Genomic DNA, 17757 nt, shown 5'->3' on the forward strand with positions numbered 1-17757 from the left:
ACTTCTCAGGTTTATTTAAAATTTCCACAAACAGATATTCTATGGGCAAATGGCTTTAACTATTTTATGAAGCAAAAGCTACTGTCATTTCCAACAATAACTGCAAATTCACAGCATAAGTTCACAGTTCAGATCCAAAATTGTTTTCTGAATCAGTTACAATCCATTTCTTATCCTTGGCTATTGATTATTGATATAATTATGAAGCTTTGAAGAGACAGAAAAACAAAATTAGTTTTGAGAAAAAAAATAATCAGGTTATCAATTTTAAGAATTTATATTAATTTTATCACTGTAGAAAAATACAGAGGTGATACATCACCTTGATAGACAGATATTTTGCAGGGATAGTTATGCACAAAATCTTCCTCATTCTGTAAAGCATTTAAATCTGTAGGAGGTTTCTATCTGCACTAAGCAGTCTGCCACATGCCACGCAGCTCACAAAATGTGTCAGAGTGTAGGATAGCTGTGGAAAAGGCGTGTTACAATACTTTCTCTGCTCTAGCTTCAAGTAACATTATCCTGGACTCATTAGTGCTATGAAACACTGCTGTATCCACACTGTGTAATTTAAAATCAACAGTTTTAAAACTTCTTTGGTGAGTTAACATCACAAGGACACACACATGCAAGCAAGCTGTGAGTCACAGAACACCAACTATGTAGTTCAAACATATTTTCCCAAACAATAAATCTTTGTTAGTTTTTTTTCCAAAAGAAATTTTAATACTAAGGCATGAAAAGCAGTCATTTTCTAGAACTATTTCAGTATCTTCACCAACATACAGTTTAACCAAGACTTCAGTTTTTTCTGTGTCTCTGTAGTAACAGCTTAAACTTTATAGTTACAAATGTGAAATCGCTGCCTCATGCCAGCCTAAAAGCATCGGTTCAAAGAAGTTTTCCTATATTCTAAATTCTACTGATTTTCTGAAAGTTCTTAAAGCTGATGTACTTTGGAAGTTGGTTGAAGAGTTTGCTGTGAGACTTAAATGGGTGCAACACTCCTGCCTTACAACCCTTCAGAATTCTTTGCAGGTCTCATGGGTTTCTAGATTGATTCTTTGGCCCCAGTGTATCATGAATGACAGCACTCTTCTCTGTTGCCTGAGTATACACAGGAAAAAACTCAGCACAACAGTCTTTTCCTTAAGGCATACTTTTCCTATGCTTTCACTGGCCATAGGTGAGAGGTCACACACCAGGCACAGCACCATATTTCTGTCTTCAGGTAAATACTTTTCAAACACTCAAGGCAAGCTCACAGGTCAGACCTGTAGACATCTGTTTGGATGAAGAGGAGATCTGAGCCACTTTACTTTCTGTAGAATGTATCTATGACAGATAGAGATTGAGACAAGCTGAAGAACTATTTTTTAACTTACTTAAACAGTACTGAGAGGTTATTTTAGAAATAATCCATCTGGACAAGTGTATGAACACTTCAAGAAGATAAAAAAAATGGCATGTTTGGGAAAAAGAGATTGTCCATTTAGAACATGCCAAAGCACGTGTAAAGCAGAATAAAAAAAATAAATAAAGTCTAAAAGACAGAAAACTAAAACAACCAAACAAACAAACCCTTAAACAATGTTTTGACCTGGATCACTGTTGGAGAAAAAAAAAAAACAAACACTGAAAAACAAGTAACCTCGCTCTTCATGCATGAGGCATGTTACTCAAAGGAACCCAGGGAACACAATACTGCTGCACAGATCAGACAGAAGAGGATTATAAAAAAAAACAATAGAAAACAAAAGTTTTCCAAGAAAAAACTTTGACATGTAATAGAGATTTGTACTGGTGATAGTGCCACCAGCCACCATGGAAGAAGCACAGTGTTCTGCCAGGTAAAATTACACAATTTCTATTTTACACCAATGCCTGAAAAAGCACAAAAGAGAATTATGAAAATCTGTTCTGCAATGTTGACTTTGAATCCTGAGAACATGCATCTAGTCAACTTAATCAGGTAAAAAATTAACCAGGGAAGGTTAAATACTAAAAAATATGGGCATTATTAAAATAGATATTCTGTAGAATGTTGATATCTGTACCAGCAGAAGATGTACCTAGATGTGAAATGTCTACATTATCAGCAGATAGTGGTCACTTAAATAGAAGCAATGACTAGGACATTGGTTTAATTTCACAGAAGCTGCTCATTTCTAAAAATTAAAATTATTTCTAGTCAACATCTGCATTTTCTTGAGGCTTCCTAGAGAGGTGAAGAGCAGACAATGCATTTTAATATGAACACCAAGCTGACAACTGGATCTTGTATATATGAACAAAAGTAGAGAGGGGAATGATTGTGTGTTAAGAGCAAACTAAATCTCATTTAAAAAGCAATACACTGGTAACCCATTAGATACTAAGGAAAAATTTATGAGGTCAAATATAAGGACCATTTATTAAAAAGTCCCCACAATTATATAACCTTGCCAGAGTCCACTTTAATACTAAAAGTTATTAATTCAGCTAAAACTGAAATGTTGGTCACTCAGGCTTTCTTCCTTCTAACATGTTTAGCAAAAAACCAATTTTATCTACAGCATAGGTACATAGAAAGCTTAAAAGAAAGAGAGCTGCTTTCTCCTTTTAAAAGTCTGTCCAAATTCTGTTCGTTTTAATTGTTAGAGTAAACAAAAGTCACCAATTTCCTATTTATGGTTGATATGAACCTCAAAAGGTGTGTTCTGTGAACATGGTTAATTAAGTCAGATCATCAGCCACTTGAAGACTGTAGAGTAATATAGGAAATGTGAAAATGGGGTGGTTAAATTTAGTAGGTAACTGCCTCTTAAAAAAAAAATAAAATTCACTTCTTATCAAGCACTGTTATTATCATTTGTCAACAGAAGTAGCATGTTTTGTTCATTCAAGATTTCATTACTCCAGTAGGACATCAGGAAATTCAAATTGGTATCTCTACCTTTGATTGGTAACTCTTTGATTGGTGCCCTAATCACTTCCTCTGTGCCTCCAGCTGTCCTCAGATTCTGCAGGAGTACACTACAGTCCATTTACTAAGGCAGACTCATGAAACTGTGATTTTATTGCAGGGCTACTAAGATTTTTAAAAGGATCAATAAGTATAAACTAAACTAAAAAAAAAAAAAGACAGGTGGGACATTTTTCTTAGTGCCAGTTGTTCCCAGAGGCTACATTTTTCAGATAGGATATTGTGAGTTATCTCCATGGTTGACAAGGCCAGATAACATTTCAGTTATTAGCAGCAGAAGGATTAATGGACATCCACCAAAAATATCATGTTCAATACATGGGTTATTCAGGGATGAGGATGATTGAATTTGGAGGGAAATTGTTAAGGTATCTGAAAAGTTAATTTGAAATGGGAGGAGGTACCAGGCACTAGATCTTATCTGAAGGCTTATTTGAAGCAAGAGTCCAAAGCATTTGTCAGTTCTACAGATGCTCTAATGTGTGATTAATCAGAGTAGGAAATGGACAGAGATCAAGGAATATCCCAAAGCTGAGAAATGAGTTTAATTATGCTGCTTGGAGTAACAAGAGTGAATCCACCTTCCTTTGCCTTTTATTGCTTCTATAAAAATGGCAGGGAGTTGGGTATGAGTAAAATATGGATAGGATTTAAGGGAGAAAGGATGATATAGCAAGTGAAAACAGTTAAGGACTGTGTTTTGATATGCACTGTACAATTTATTGCAAGAGTTCCCACAAGAGCTAAGCTAATAAATTCATGTCCTAATTAAGCCACAGCCCTTTTATCTTGTTTTTCCTAATAGACACAGAGAGAAATCTCTTGTGGATGATAAGAAACATGATATTTGCATCTAATAGTTTGTAGAACCTTGTCCTTCTCATGCTATGGTTTGGTCAGTTTGTCCAAACATCCATTTATGCACATTCTTTCCCCATAATCAACACTGAATTATCATTAAATTCAGCCGGTGAGAGGAATGCAACAGTTTTTCCAGAACTAAATTGTAGCTTCTCAATCCTACCTCTTTTCCACTTTTCTTTTTCTTCCTCTTTTAAATTTTCTTTTCTGAGTCAAGTTGTCCCCTGAATTCTTTAGAATTACTTTAACATCTCTAATCTATATTTTCTTATGCTGATTCTTGTCCCCTCTTTCTTATTCACCCTGAAAGCAGTTTTTATTATAATACTTTATCACTTATTTGTTTTCTTACCTCCAAAATGCATTTCAATCTCCTCTCTTTCCATTGTACAGCCTTCTGAAGATTTTTGTCATGTTTTAGATTTTCTCTAGTCAATGTCCTTTCTTATTATTTGAGTTCAAATACAGATTTAGCCCTGTAATTAGTACTTAACAAAGTGTAAAATAATTGTATTTTCCCTGACTATAAAAAATACAAAAAAACTCCCAAAAATACCTTTACTGATGCATTCAAGGCTATTTTTAAACTATGTACAGAGATACAGATATAGCTCATTACAATGTTTCTTTTGCTTATTCAGTTTTCTCATATTATTTCCCCAAATAATTTGAATCAATTCTGATGCAATCAAGGCATTCTCCTTTTGCTGGCTCCTCCTAGTTTCTTCTATTATTTGGATTTTTCACCTCCCATAAGTACATTCCACTTTTATTTCCCCTTAACTGACAGAGTGGTGACTTTCAGTGTGAACTGCTTACTTCATTTTTCCAGTGACGAAATATTATGGAGTCATTTTAAATTCTTAGGGTTCAGCCTGTTTTTGAGAACTGTGGATCTGTGTTCATATTGTTATCAAGTAATTCTAGGTCAGGCTGTTACCTGTATTACCAGAGCACCTGGATCCATCCCTGAGTTTGTGTGATAAAGGCAAGTCAGGAAATGGCTGTCTACATGTGAGCTGGTTTTGTATTGGTTGATATTTAGAGAGGAGAAGTTTTTTATGGATATGATTTTTTTTTGAGAGAAGATGTTAAGAGCTTCTTTTGTGTTTAGAAAAAGCCTAACAGCTAGTTAGTTTTGAGAACTGACAACTTATTATACCATTTAGAAGCTGAGTTTTCTTATGTGAAATTTTTTTTCTTTTAAAAGACAGGTAAGCCTGGGAAAGCACTTTTTTATTATTATTATTTTCGGCTTTGAAAACTTAGTAGTGCTGCTGGTGCCGGCCCCACTCTGCCTTGGCCTGCACGGCCTGGCGTGGCCGGGCCCCACAGCGGCCGGGCGGAGGACAGGAGGCCGGAGGGCTCTGGCTGAAGCTGGGCCAGCTCACAACTGTTAATACTTTCTTTGTACTGAGTCTTGCTCCTGCCGTCGGCTTGTGTTGAGCCAGGGTCTGCTGGGCCCTGAGAGCGGCTGTGGGCCGGCCCAGGCTTCTGCCACGGCCCCCGCTGGCGGCTGGCAGGCAGAGGGAAGGGGCCAGTGTGGCCTGAAATCTGTCACTGTGACTGTTCCTGTTGTGAGGTGACCCCCACCCAGGGAGGCAAAGATTTAGTGTCATATAAGCATTGTTAAAATGAGAGGCGTGGCTTTGAGCCCTGGAAATGTGAATGCCAAACTTCTGCCTCACGGGATGTGCCCTGTGATCCCCTGGAAGAAACTCCACCCCGGACCCTTGCGGGGTGGCAGCCCGGGGAGTTCTGACTGGGTTTGAGCTCCTGGGGTTTCTCCCTTGCTGTGTTTCTAGTGGTCCCTGACCCTGAACTCCACCCTGGTTCTGGCCCTCAAAACCCCTCACCCTGCCTCTGTTCTGGGCTCTCTGGATCTGAGTTTGACTGATGTTTTTTCTGAGCAGAAGCCCATCTCCTTGGTGTCCCATGCCGGTTCCTGGTAACGATGGCTTCTCTGGACAAGATCCTGCATCTGCGGTACACAACGCCCGTTACTGCCCGGCAGAAATCATCTTGACTGTCTATAGGCTTATACAAAATATTAACCTTTTCACTGCACAAATGAAACCTACAGACTTTAATCCTCTTTCAAGAAAGAGAAAAAACCGGAGTAATAACACGTAAAAAGACGACATAAAAATATTAAGGTCAGTTAAAAAAAAAAAGTAAAATCCTAGGTAGAAGGAAAATGAAAAAATGTTCTATCAATGAGGCTAAAAGTTCTTTTAGTAAGACTATAGACTATGATATACTAAAATATCCCTTTTAATTAATAAGAAAGTATAAGGAGCTAGAGTGTTCAAAACATAAGCAGAAACAACCATAATTAAACAAAGCAAATGGTGAAAGATCTGTGATCCCATAAAAAGCTTCAACAAAATAAAAAAAAAGAGAAAGTAATGAAAACCCTTTACCCCCAAAGAAATAAGGAAACAACCTCTGTTCCCAGAAATAAAAATAACAAAAATAAAGATGAGAAAAAATTTTACCTTTAAACAGCTCATCCTTAAAGTAATATCACATAAGTTGACATAGCCCATTAACCCAACTGCAAGAAAACTGTGAAAATAGAAGTTTCACAATTACAATTTTTTTTTCCCAAGCAACTGCTATTCGTAAAAATGAAAAACCGCAAAAGAACTGTTTCTTGTAAAAAAAGTCTCCATAGCATGACAAGAAAACAACTCTTCTCCCAACAAGAGCCAATAAAAGACTATTGTAGAAGTAGTAACTGATTTAAAATCCCAGGTTTTGTCTCTACATTGTCAGTTAAGAAAGAGAAAAGGTCAGGCAAGGAGAAGAAAATATTCTGAAGGTTTCATTCTGATTCTTTTTTATTCTTTAGTTCTCTTAATAAAGTTTTCTTCACACCTTTTAAATTTTAAGCCTGTTTTGCTCTCCTCCTAATTTATATCTCACAGCAAAAAATAAATAAGTAGACTGGTGATTTTAGCCAATGCTAAACCCACCACAACATGGCATAAAGGCAGTATTTTTAACTCATTATAGAAGTAATAGGTAGGATTTTTTTCACCAGCATAGTAAATACTAAATGAAATTGGAAATTCAGGTTGTGAGATGTTAGTTTTCAAGGATGAGTTTATTTAAACACAGGTAGACCAAAAAATTCAAAAAGAAGTACCAGAAGAGCAGGAAAAATAATAGTTCAAACTAGCATAGTTGACAGGAAAACAGAGGATCCTTAGGTAGGAATTTGAATAGGAAAGGGGTCTCCAAATCATAAGCACATTGCAAGCATGAAGAACTTTTAACGAAAAATATATTCTAACTTCTCTTATTATTTAGATATTCAGAATCACAGTTTTACATTTGATATCTGCATGACAGAATTTGACATTTGTAGTTTAGTGTAGCAGGATCTTAATCCAGAAATCACAATGAAAATGCAGAGGCTGTTCAAAGAATTCAATATTCAGTGTGGGTGAGGGCATCCACATGGCTCTTCAATTCTTTCCTTTCACTGAGTTACCTTATTTTAACATGGAATAATTCTACTGAAGGGTAGAGATACTGAACTCTGCAACAATAAAAAACCAAAATATTAATATTCAAAACTCTGAAAAAAATAAAACCACAACCTATCTTTCATAACTTGTGCCAAACTCGATTCAGAAAGGAAGAAAAATGAAACTAACATTGAGACTATCCATCTGTATTCTGAAAATGTTTTTCCTTTGGCAGACAAGGATATTTTCAGTTAGATGGTTCAGAAAGCTTTGAATTTTTTTTGTTGTTGTGGTTGTGTTTTATATTTTTAATAACAGATTAGATAGTGCCTTTTAAAAATCAAGCTGTGGTGGGGTGCTGTGAACCAAAACTTCATTCAAAGGCACAAAGCTTCCAATCTGATTTATGTTGGTTGATAGAAAATAACTACCTCATGTCTGCTTTTATAGGAAGCACTTGATATACTTGATGAATTTTACTAAAGCTTAAATTTCAGCTTTGGACAATGGGACATTGTTCCTGTTCAATTACTAGCAGGGTAGCAGTAATATATTACAACAGAATAGCATCCCTCTAGTGTCCATTCACCTGAATCATTTCAGTTCTCATCCATTATCTACCTAGAGAAATGAAACAAGCGTCTTTTTCTCTGCACAGTCTGTAAATTATGAAACATTGTATAGCCAGCTAGTGTGAATGATTAACTGAGATCAAGAGATATTTCACAAAAATGGCTCATTCTTCTCAATCAGAACCACAACTCTATATACCAGATCAGAAAATGATGTCATATGTGAGTGTTTTTATTCTGATGCCTAGTAAGAGCTATTGTCATATCTTGTGTAATAACTTGCCATTGAAAGATCATAAAAGTAAAACTATTTTAAGGATCTTTTTATCTATATAGAAGACACCTTCTTTATACAGAATCATATTCTTTTTTATTAGCATATATACTGAGAATGAAAATCTACAATCAGAGGCTTTCATAATGAAAGTATAAAATTTTGTCAGTTTGAATTTTGTGGCAAATTTAAATTTCATCACTCTTTGAAAATTGAAATATATTGCTTGATTATTGGTCTTGTTAATATTTAGCTTAATCAAATTTATTCATTACCCTAAATGGTGAGGTATTGGGTTATTAAAATAAAATAATTTAACAAATGAACAAATTAAATAAAAAAATATTTAACAGTTTAAATGGTTACCTCTTTGCCTTTCAACCTTTGCAAGCCTGAAAGAAAGTATATTCTTCAAACTGTTCCTCCCCAATACTTAATGTTAGGTGTAATCTATTTCTGAATGTGGCACTTCTTGCATTATTTCAGAGTATTTAATTTCAGATTATTGTTCACCACTCTCTGATCCTTATCTGTCAGGGCTTTTGGACTGAAATTATTGATTATTTATATTGGGTTTACTGCAGTTTCTCTCTGCTAAGTTTCTTGGGTTTTTTCCTTTTTATTGTGGTCTGCTACTTCTTGTGCAAACATTAACTTAATCTTTTGAATATTTACAATAAATCTGAGTTTTACTAATGTGGACTGTGTCACTTAATTCAACAAAACTTTTGAAGTTTTAAAAGTAACTCACCTTTTCAAACTTTTGAGATTTAAGACTTTACATAATAATCTTTCAGGAACTTATTTTGCTTCTGAAATTTTTCTCATTTTTGTAATGATTGCTGCATGACATGGGTTGGTGCAGCCCTTTACACTTAGTTTCCATGATCCCTGATTAAATTCTGATATCCCACTGGACAACAAACCATTCTAAAAAGCTTCTCACCTAGAATTCAGTGTTTTGAGCACTACATAATGTATCCTTCATTTTTAAGGTCTCCTAATAGTTCAGGAAAATATGTAATTTATGCAAATCTATACATGAAGATTTTCTTATCAGCGTAGTTTAAGCTGAGGTTTTTTTCATCACTTCTCATAAAACCTCTCAAAGAGTAATGTCTTAGCCAGTATAAAGTTTTCCTGTCTGACTAATGTAAATTTTCTCAAAGTTTGTTCTAATGCTATTAAAGAAGTATAAGTAAAACTTTTTTCGGAATGCTCACCTTTGACTTTGCTAGCAAAGAAATGCGTTTTTTTCTTTCTTTATTTTTTTTTTTTTTAATTTGGTCTTTTGGAAAAGCTCCACAGATTTGCATAACTAAGATTTCAGTAAAGTTTTATCAATCATCTTTGAATGGGGCCCAGTTGTGAATTAGAAATGTATTTTCTCCCATCATTTGCATTAATTTGATATAATCCCTGACTGTCTTGCCTGGTCACAGTTTTTAATGCCAAAAGTAAAGAAAGTAATAAGTTTTAACAGTAGCAATCCACACATGTGATCAAACAATTGTTAGCAGTTAATTCCCATCAGCCTTTGAAAGACAGGAGGTGAAGGGCAAGATACAGGAAGAAAAGGTGTGAAAGAAGACTTAAAGATGTCTGAATAGAAGAATAAATGAGAAGAAATTATATGATTGAGCAACAGATCAGGCAAGGTCATAAGGATTTTGTGCATGATCTCCCCCGAGCAATAAAAATGAATGGTATATTACATGGCTTATCATGCTTTATTATATTTACACCTGTTAGATTGTTTTGTATTTGAAGTCAGCACTGCAAAGAGGAAGCTTTTAAGAAAATAAACCCCTTTTACTAATTACTATCCCATTCGTAATACAATGAATTTGTCTTCTTATGTGTATATGTGTCCATATACCAAACTGTATATGAGACAGTAGCTGAGCACAGATGTTCTAAGCATGTTTTTATTTCCTGTTCCCATATTATTTACAAGTTATTTCTAAATGTATATAGAACTATATACATTGATGTATATTCATACATACTCATATTCATACATATATGTCTGTACATATCAGTGTTTTATTTAAAAGTATGTCATGTGCTTATTGTTCTCAAAAAAAGAAAACATGGAACAAAACCTCCAAAACCAAACAGAAAGTCCACACAATCTGGGGAAAAAGAAAAAAGAAGAAAAAAATAGTGTCTTTTACTTTGTTAAGAACGACCTTATAAATAAGATTTTCTTTGAGGAAAATTATTAGTTTGAGGTTCCTGAAACCCAGAACTATCTACCCATCTATCATGGGAAACTGCCTTTCTGTAGCATTTTTGTTTAAAATAACTTACGCATTTATTACACAGTAGCTCTGCTCAGAAAAAAAATGGCTTTATGACCCATAGATATTTAATAGCTCAGCTACAACTGATCTGTCTGATGGATAGGGCTTTTAACTACACTGTGATTTTTGGAAGACCATAAGTGGAAGGAAACTAATTGAATTGGCTTTTGAATTGGCTGGGGGGCTGCCATTGTTTGACAGACAATGAAAACAATTTAAATCACCTTTAACAAGAGAATTCTTTTGACTCTGGGAGTATCACCATGAATTCACATACTATTCCCTGGGGTGCCAGTGGAAACCACACTTTTAATTGCCAGTGTTGCACATATATAATCATATGGTCAGCAGTGTGTGTAGCAACTGCACAGGGTCTGCACAGTACTATAGAGGAAAGCTGTTAAATTGAGAATGTCTTTGCTCCAGACTAGAACAAATAACTAGATTCTGGAAAATTAAAAAATTATTCACCATTCATCTTAACTAAAACCAAATATTTTTCAGGTGCGTTGCATAGAATTTGGTGCTCAGTAGGGCAATGAACTTTTGAAATTTCTTGCTGTTTTAAAGTCATGAATTTCTTTCCTGAAGAATACGATCTCTTAGGTGATTTCCTATTCTTCATGTTCAATAAAAATAAATCTTAATCAAAAGCCCAGTTTGAAACAATTAATTTCACTTCCAAATTTGGTGGGTGATTGTGTAAGTTGCTATGGTATCCATCTTTCTTTCTGGGGTTTTATGATGTTCTCATCATCCTATCTGAATATCTGTTATTTTATAGAGAAATGTAAGTGATCTATTTCTCTGTTTCTTGGCTGATTCATCTGCTGCACTTTTCTTTCTCCTAATTTTGTTTGCTTTTAAAAATCTATGCCTCATCATTCTCTGTGTTACTTCTGCTCACTTTTATTACATTTGTACAGTTCTTTATAATACAAAAATAAAATATATGCACAGCAACATCAATTTGGTGTGCTGTAATTACAACTAGTGGTCAGTAATATAGAGAACTATTATTCAGACACAAGCTTTACTGACACATGCTGTAATATTAAAGGTAGAGGTTTCTTTAAAAGAAGCTACTACTGTGCATTTTCAGAAGCAGTTTTACCTACAGCATTGGATCCTCAAATGTGGAGGTACTTTTTTATGATACTCTTCTATTGTATTTTTTAGCATAGTCTATAAACCATAGATAAAATAAAAGATGATAGCTGGTCATAAATACTAATGTTAATTCTATTTTCTGTAAATGAAAGTAACTGATTGTTTGGGTTTGGTCTGCCTTTGGGTTGTTTTGGGGTGAAAAATTTAAAAAAATCCTAAAAATCCTGAAAACCTAAAAAACCCACAAAAAAAACCCATCCAAAAAAACCTCCAAAAAACAACAACAAAAAAATCCAAACAAACCCAAAAAAAACCCACCCTTTGCAACAACCAATTTATTTTCTTTATTTATTCTATTTTGATTCTGTCCTGTACATATATCAAATCAGAAAACTATTTTAGTCTAATTTTATTCCATTTTAAATTTTCCTTTTTCAGTCAACTGATAGTGTACTTTTTTCTCTCTCTTCATGTTTCTATTTGGGGTTCCTGCATTTGGTGTTCAACTGAATATTTTTTATATGTGCAGTTCTCAAGAGTACTGTAGAAGAGGAGGAAAGTGTGAGTGATGACCAACAATGAAGAGCTACTGAGTGTAAGAACTTTTTTATTCCTGTATGTCCCTTTTTGTCTATGCCATTTTACAGAGGTGGCTTGCAGAAAATGTCATGTTCAGATTTCTGGAAGTTCCCTCTAATCATTGTGCAATTACTTAACATAAATACCAGTATTTTACTTTTTGTTTTTCAGAACATGGAGGATACTTTTTCATAATCATTGTACTGAATTCCAACACCTACACACAGGATTCTAAATCATGGCTGCCCATGGAGAAAAGTTCAGCTTTTCACTTTATTCAGGTACCTGACTGAAGGGTGATCAATCTGCAATTTCTTAAGTATTATGGATGGTTTTATTTAAACAAGAAACATCCAGTGTTGGTGTTGTGTACTGTGCAAATCATGAGAATACATTCACCATGTGCTGCACAATTCTCAGAAAAGGAAATTTATAGACTAAAGAAGTTCATATGCTGCTGTCTACAAGAATCAGTTCTGGAAACAGTTACTTAAAACTGTATGTGGTTTTAGGACCTGAAGGATTAGTTCTGTGCACTTACTGCAAACAGTTCACCTCTGTCTTACCTGGATTGGACAGGGTTACATGTTCTAGACATCATTCTATTTATTATTATTATTTTGACGGCAGAAGCAATAAAAGTTATGCTTCCAGGAATTAAATTAACAAATATTTATCTATTCCCCAAAAGACTTGAATGAGAGGCATAAATCCAAGAAAAATGTGAGTATATTGAAAATTTTATCATAAATATGATATAATACTATGCTGTTCTTATTGGCAAGTTCTTTGAGAAATTAAATTTTAACTTTATTTGCAGAATAAAGTTATACTTCTCTTCTGAGTACCAACTTAAAGCCATTGGAGTTTTTGCAGGATATATCACCAGAAATCTGGCTGAAATTTTGCAGCATCTGTTCTTGTTAATCTAGTAGGAATATCTAGTAGGATATTACCTGACCCATCATCAAATTAGTGATCTAAAAACTGAGACTTTAATGAATTTATCAAATGGCTGGAGAAAATTTTAGAAGGATAAGTGTGAGAAAAATCTCTCTGGCAACTGCAGCAGACTCAGCTTTAGTCAACATGATGAATGCTGTTCATGATGTGCAGCATGGGAAAGAAAATTATGCACAACGTGATTCTCAGACAAGAATGCCTTAGTGGAAAATGTTCAAGGACACTTTTAGCCATATTGAAATTTGACAAGGAAAATAACATTTTGTCATTATTAGTAAACACCTGCAGAGATTGTGTTGATTCAATAAAGTCTCAGGACTTGAGTAGACATATATTGATTGATCTGATTTTAGTTGTAAGAGCAACTGTCGAACGGGCAGATATTATTGCCTAGATTTGTTTCTACTTTAGTTTAACTTAATGTAGCTTTGTGCTGGAACAACTACAACTATCAATTGATAGCCAGAATTAAGAAGTAGTTATTCTGCTTAGATTGATTCATGATCCTAGAAAGAAATCTTAGTTTAGAAGAAAACAGACTTAAGCAGAAAACACAGATCACACTGGTCACTTCAGGAGAGCATCTTTGTGAATGAGGTTAAGCTATTTTTAATAATTTGAAAAATAACAGTAAAACAGATATCATCTGGAATTTTGAAGCAGTCAGAAGTTCATGTATGGCATTTTTTTATTATTGTTAACAAGGTATCTGTTGCTAGAGGACATGAAGTATTGGGCACAAGTCCAAGTCAGAACACCACAGCAACTAGTTTTCCACGTGGCTGAAGAGCTTGTGGCTAAAAACCCTTTATTCAGAGTTTTTTCAACCCTTATATAGCTTTTATAGATATATAGATAAAAGCTACCAGACAGGTTACCCTGACTGGTAGAAGGAACAACAGTCCCTTTGGTCCCATTGGTAAGACCAGAGAAAACACACCAAGGACATCTGTTTAGTACTGTTTTGAGAAATGTTATCTCTTTACAATAACACAATCCTGGAGAGAAAGCTGTTCCCAGGAGCCTTTCCCTGGGAACAGAGGAGCCCCTGACAGGCCAAAACTTCTCTGAGGCTCAGAAATCCTGAGATCCTGAAATCTATAATATTAGATCGTTGGAACGGTGTTGGTATTACTATAACCTGACATATAATAACTGTTTGTTGTATTTTGTTTAGATTGTTAGAACATTAATAATTCTAGCAATAGATTATTTTCCTCAATTAAATATATTCCCTTTTTGTCTTTATAAACATTTTGAGTGTAATAAAAATTATTGACCGGTGTAAATCTAATTAAACTGTTTTTTTCTGGCAAACTATTTTCCCATTGCTTCTTTTTCCTTCCAGAAAATAAAGGGTACAGACAAATACTATTTAGAATTACCCATGTATCTAATCTTTCAGAATTGAATGAGTGTAGTTTCATAGATAAAGACTCATTACCTTGATAATATTCATGGTCCATGACAATTCTAAGAGTTACTATTATCAGTCATAAAATTTCTATATACCAGTTGTAAGAAAATGTTGCTTTGGAGGAGTCTAGTCTGGCTTCCTGTACTAGGAAGTCAATAAAGTTTTCAAGGCAGCAGAAAATTTCAGTGAATATGGTCTGATTCTAGTCTAAAGATATTTCTCTGAATGTTGGTATCTAGAATGTCTGTCTCTTTAGTCCTGTATGTATTACTGTGGTCCAAGTTAAAACAGTAGCCACAGAGACCAAAATGTAAAAAAAAAAAAAAAAAAAAAATCAAGATAATTTCTTTCAGTGCATAGTGATGTGAAAAAAAATATATTTGCTTACATTTAACTCAGAATATGATTTAAACATGCTAAAGATTGCCTAGGCCAGAAGCAAGACAAAATATGGCTGTGTAGGACTACTTTCTCTTATACCATTAATATATGATAATTTCAATTACTGTAGGTTCTTTCCTGCTCCTTTGTCACTTGTGCTGGTAACAGATCCCTTCCTTTTCCCTTCATAGCCTGAGTTATGAATAAATACCTGGCAACACATCATCAAGAGCAGAGATGTAAAGAAACATCACACTTCAAATGCCATTTTGCCTTTTCAAAACATAAGATGTGTGATAGTCCCATTTGTGGTCACTACAGCTAAAGATAGCAAGGTGTTGACCTAAAGAAAAATTAAAAAAACAGATCAGGGTAGTTTATAAGTTTTTATCATCTAGTCAAGAAGGTCTTGACCGCAGTCTAACTGTAGATAATTGGTAACAGTGGGACTCTTTCAACAGGAAAAAAAGTAGACTGAAACAAAATAAATATAAAAGAGCTGTCCCTACTAAGGTGTGCTAGAATTACTTTGAGCTGGAGTTACAGTCCTATGTCAAGGTCAGAACTATAGTCTGAAATTAAAAAGCAGGAAAGGGCAGCTCTACCCTCCAGATATCTTTATGTGAAGATAAATGTTAACTAATTAATAGCCAGCTCTGATAACAGCATCACAAAAAGGTTAAGTACCAGCTTATTTGTAGTCTTTTGACCCTGCTGTGTTTTCACAGATTGTCTCCATTGAACCAAAAGGATGGCAGTGTGCTACACATTGTGTTTCCATGCTCACTTCCAGGTAATTTCAGTGCTTTTGGAGTCATATTGCCAGCTATGCCTACCATAATGCACTGTATTGTACCAAAAGATCTTCATATTCCTATGTCAATTTATGTTTTTATTTCTAGCCAAATATATACAGAGATAGCAGAATATTCTGTTAACATTGTTGGTTTTCCAAAAAATCCAGTATACAACATACATTAATTCTGGTATATCCACTTTCCTGCTTTACAGCAGCTTCAGACATTTCAGCTGTTGAAAAAGTAAAGCATTACATATTCAAAGATTTTCTGGAATTAAGTTTCTAGGCATTTGTTTAGCAGCCAAATTTATTTTTGCAAATATTTATCTTTTTATTTATTAAGTTTTTATTAAGATGCATTTTAAGAAAAAATCACTTTCATTGTAATAAGAACTTCAGGCACTATCTAAAACTCCAAAGTCTGTCCACAAAATCAGGCACTCTTCCTTTTATGTCATAAATGTAAGTGTATCGTTTACTATGCACTTAGGACAGTTAAGGAATTTAGACAGTCTTTAAAAAGTAAATTGGCTTTGGGAAGGTGGGGCAAGGATTGGGGATTACAATACCCATAAGGAAAGTTTTTGCCTTTAATGGTTGTTCCAATGTTGAAAAAGAAGTAATTTCACAAGTTTTAATCTCAGAGGAATATTTGAATGAATGATGATTTTCATTATAAAGTAGAAAATATTCAGCCCAGAAAAACATGTATATTTTAGAAAGGGTTTAAAAGTTCCTTACTTTTTTATTAAACCAGCTTCTGTAATCTTTACAACCTTTTGCCATACTCTCAGAAATTACTGATGGGTCTTCCTGTCTTTAATTTCTGTAGGTACTTCTGTAATATATTCAGTCACCCTTGGGAAGCATCTTTTTGGATATTCTAGAAAAGCGTACCCTCTTCAAAAACTTTTAAAAGTACTTGGTTAAAGAGAGAACATAACACAGAAGCAAGTAAAGGTACTTGCCAAATACACAGAACTGAAACTCTTCCTCCTTGGCTAATACAGCTTGTGTTAATTTAAGATTAATTTAAGAGAACAACTAAAGCCATAATAGCAAGACATATGTATTTCTCATGAAAAGACAGTGAAGGGAGCTCCACAAAATTACTGGAACTTCATTCACTGAGTTTCCCTTTCTTACTTTATGGATCACATTATCTTGGTCCATCATAAAAGACTGCATGCATGTTATTTTATCCTCTATTTAATATTTGCATGTGATATATAGTTATTTCCCACCTTGGTTAATGTTAAAGTCCCCTTTTCATGTCTGTTTTATGTTGACATTCTCTACTGTCAAAATCATAGAAATAAAATTCCATCCTGTTAGCTAGAGTACTTTTTCCACATTTTATTTGGTACATTTTCCCAAAAAATTTTATTTGGTTTTGTGCCTTTGCCCTATGTCCCTATACAGACACAATGAGGAAAAAAAAATAAAAAAAAGTTGATTACTGAGATACATTATTTCACTGCAAGAAGGGAAGATGTCAAAATATACTTCTGCTCCATGACAAAATATAAAAAGTGGATTAACTAAATATAGCCTAAAACTCACTTTCCAAATGACAACCCCAGGGATGAATCTGAAAGATTTGCATATGCATTTCCTACAAGCCAGATTCCTCAGTTCCTGGTTGATCTTGGGATTATCACTGTTTGCTTCCTTCTTCACCTTTGCAAACAAACAAACCCTCTAAATAGACGAGATTGTGTCAGTAAATTATTTTTTAAAGCCAAATTCAAAATAAGTGAGTTACTAGGAAGAATCCAAGTTATTTTAACAAGATATGGCTTAAGTTCTTAGGACATAAGACAGTTTACTGGTATATATTTTCCAACTGGTATAATTCTAATCCTTTCTGAGCAAGCTGCATACTCCAGTAATGTATGAAATTATAAGTAATAATAATGCAAGCATAGGCAGGATACACAAAAGAGGTTTAAGTATTAACACTAGGTGCAAAAATAATAAAAAAGCTAGGTGAAATGTTTATGTGATGTTAAATAGCAAAAAGTGTCCATAGAAGTTAAAGATTTTGTTGA

The 17757-nt window shown here is 34.3% G+C and overlaps 2 long non-coding RNA genes across 3 annotated transcripts in view; one reads left to right on the plus strand and one right to left on the minus strand.

Annotated features, from left to right (window-relative positions):
- LOC111924601 (uncharacterized) lies at positions 1-5794 on the minus strand. The gene is made up of 3 exons (XR_015285316.1): positions 5686-5794; positions 4182-4317; positions 1-1338 (listed from the first exon to the last, which is right to left on the minus strand). It is a non-coding gene; the product is annotated as an uncharacterized LOC111924601 (long non-coding RNA).
- The window catches only part of LOC111924602 (uncharacterized), a 23701-nt gene continuing 11106 nt past the window's right edge, over positions 5163-17757 (plus strand). The window contains exons 1-5 of one of the 2 annotated variants that reach the window (XR_015285314.1): positions 5163-5985; positions 12097-12162; positions 12318-12427; positions 15636-15700; positions 16539-17238. This is a non-coding gene — a long non-coding RNA (uncharacterized LOC111924602). Of the gene's footprint in view, positions 5986-12096; positions 12163-12317; positions 12428-15635; positions 15701-16538; positions 17239-17757 lie in introns of those variants that run through there. The other variant, XR_015285315.1, reaches the window with a different exon arrangement.

The sequence above is a fragment of the Cyanistes caeruleus genome, chromosome 1 (genome assembly GCF_971803275.1).
Source record: "Cyanistes caeruleus chromosome 1, bCyaCae1.hap1.1, whole genome shotgun sequence".
NCBI lineage: Eukaryota > Metazoa > Chordata > Aves > Passeriformes > Paridae > Cyanistes > Cyanistes caeruleus.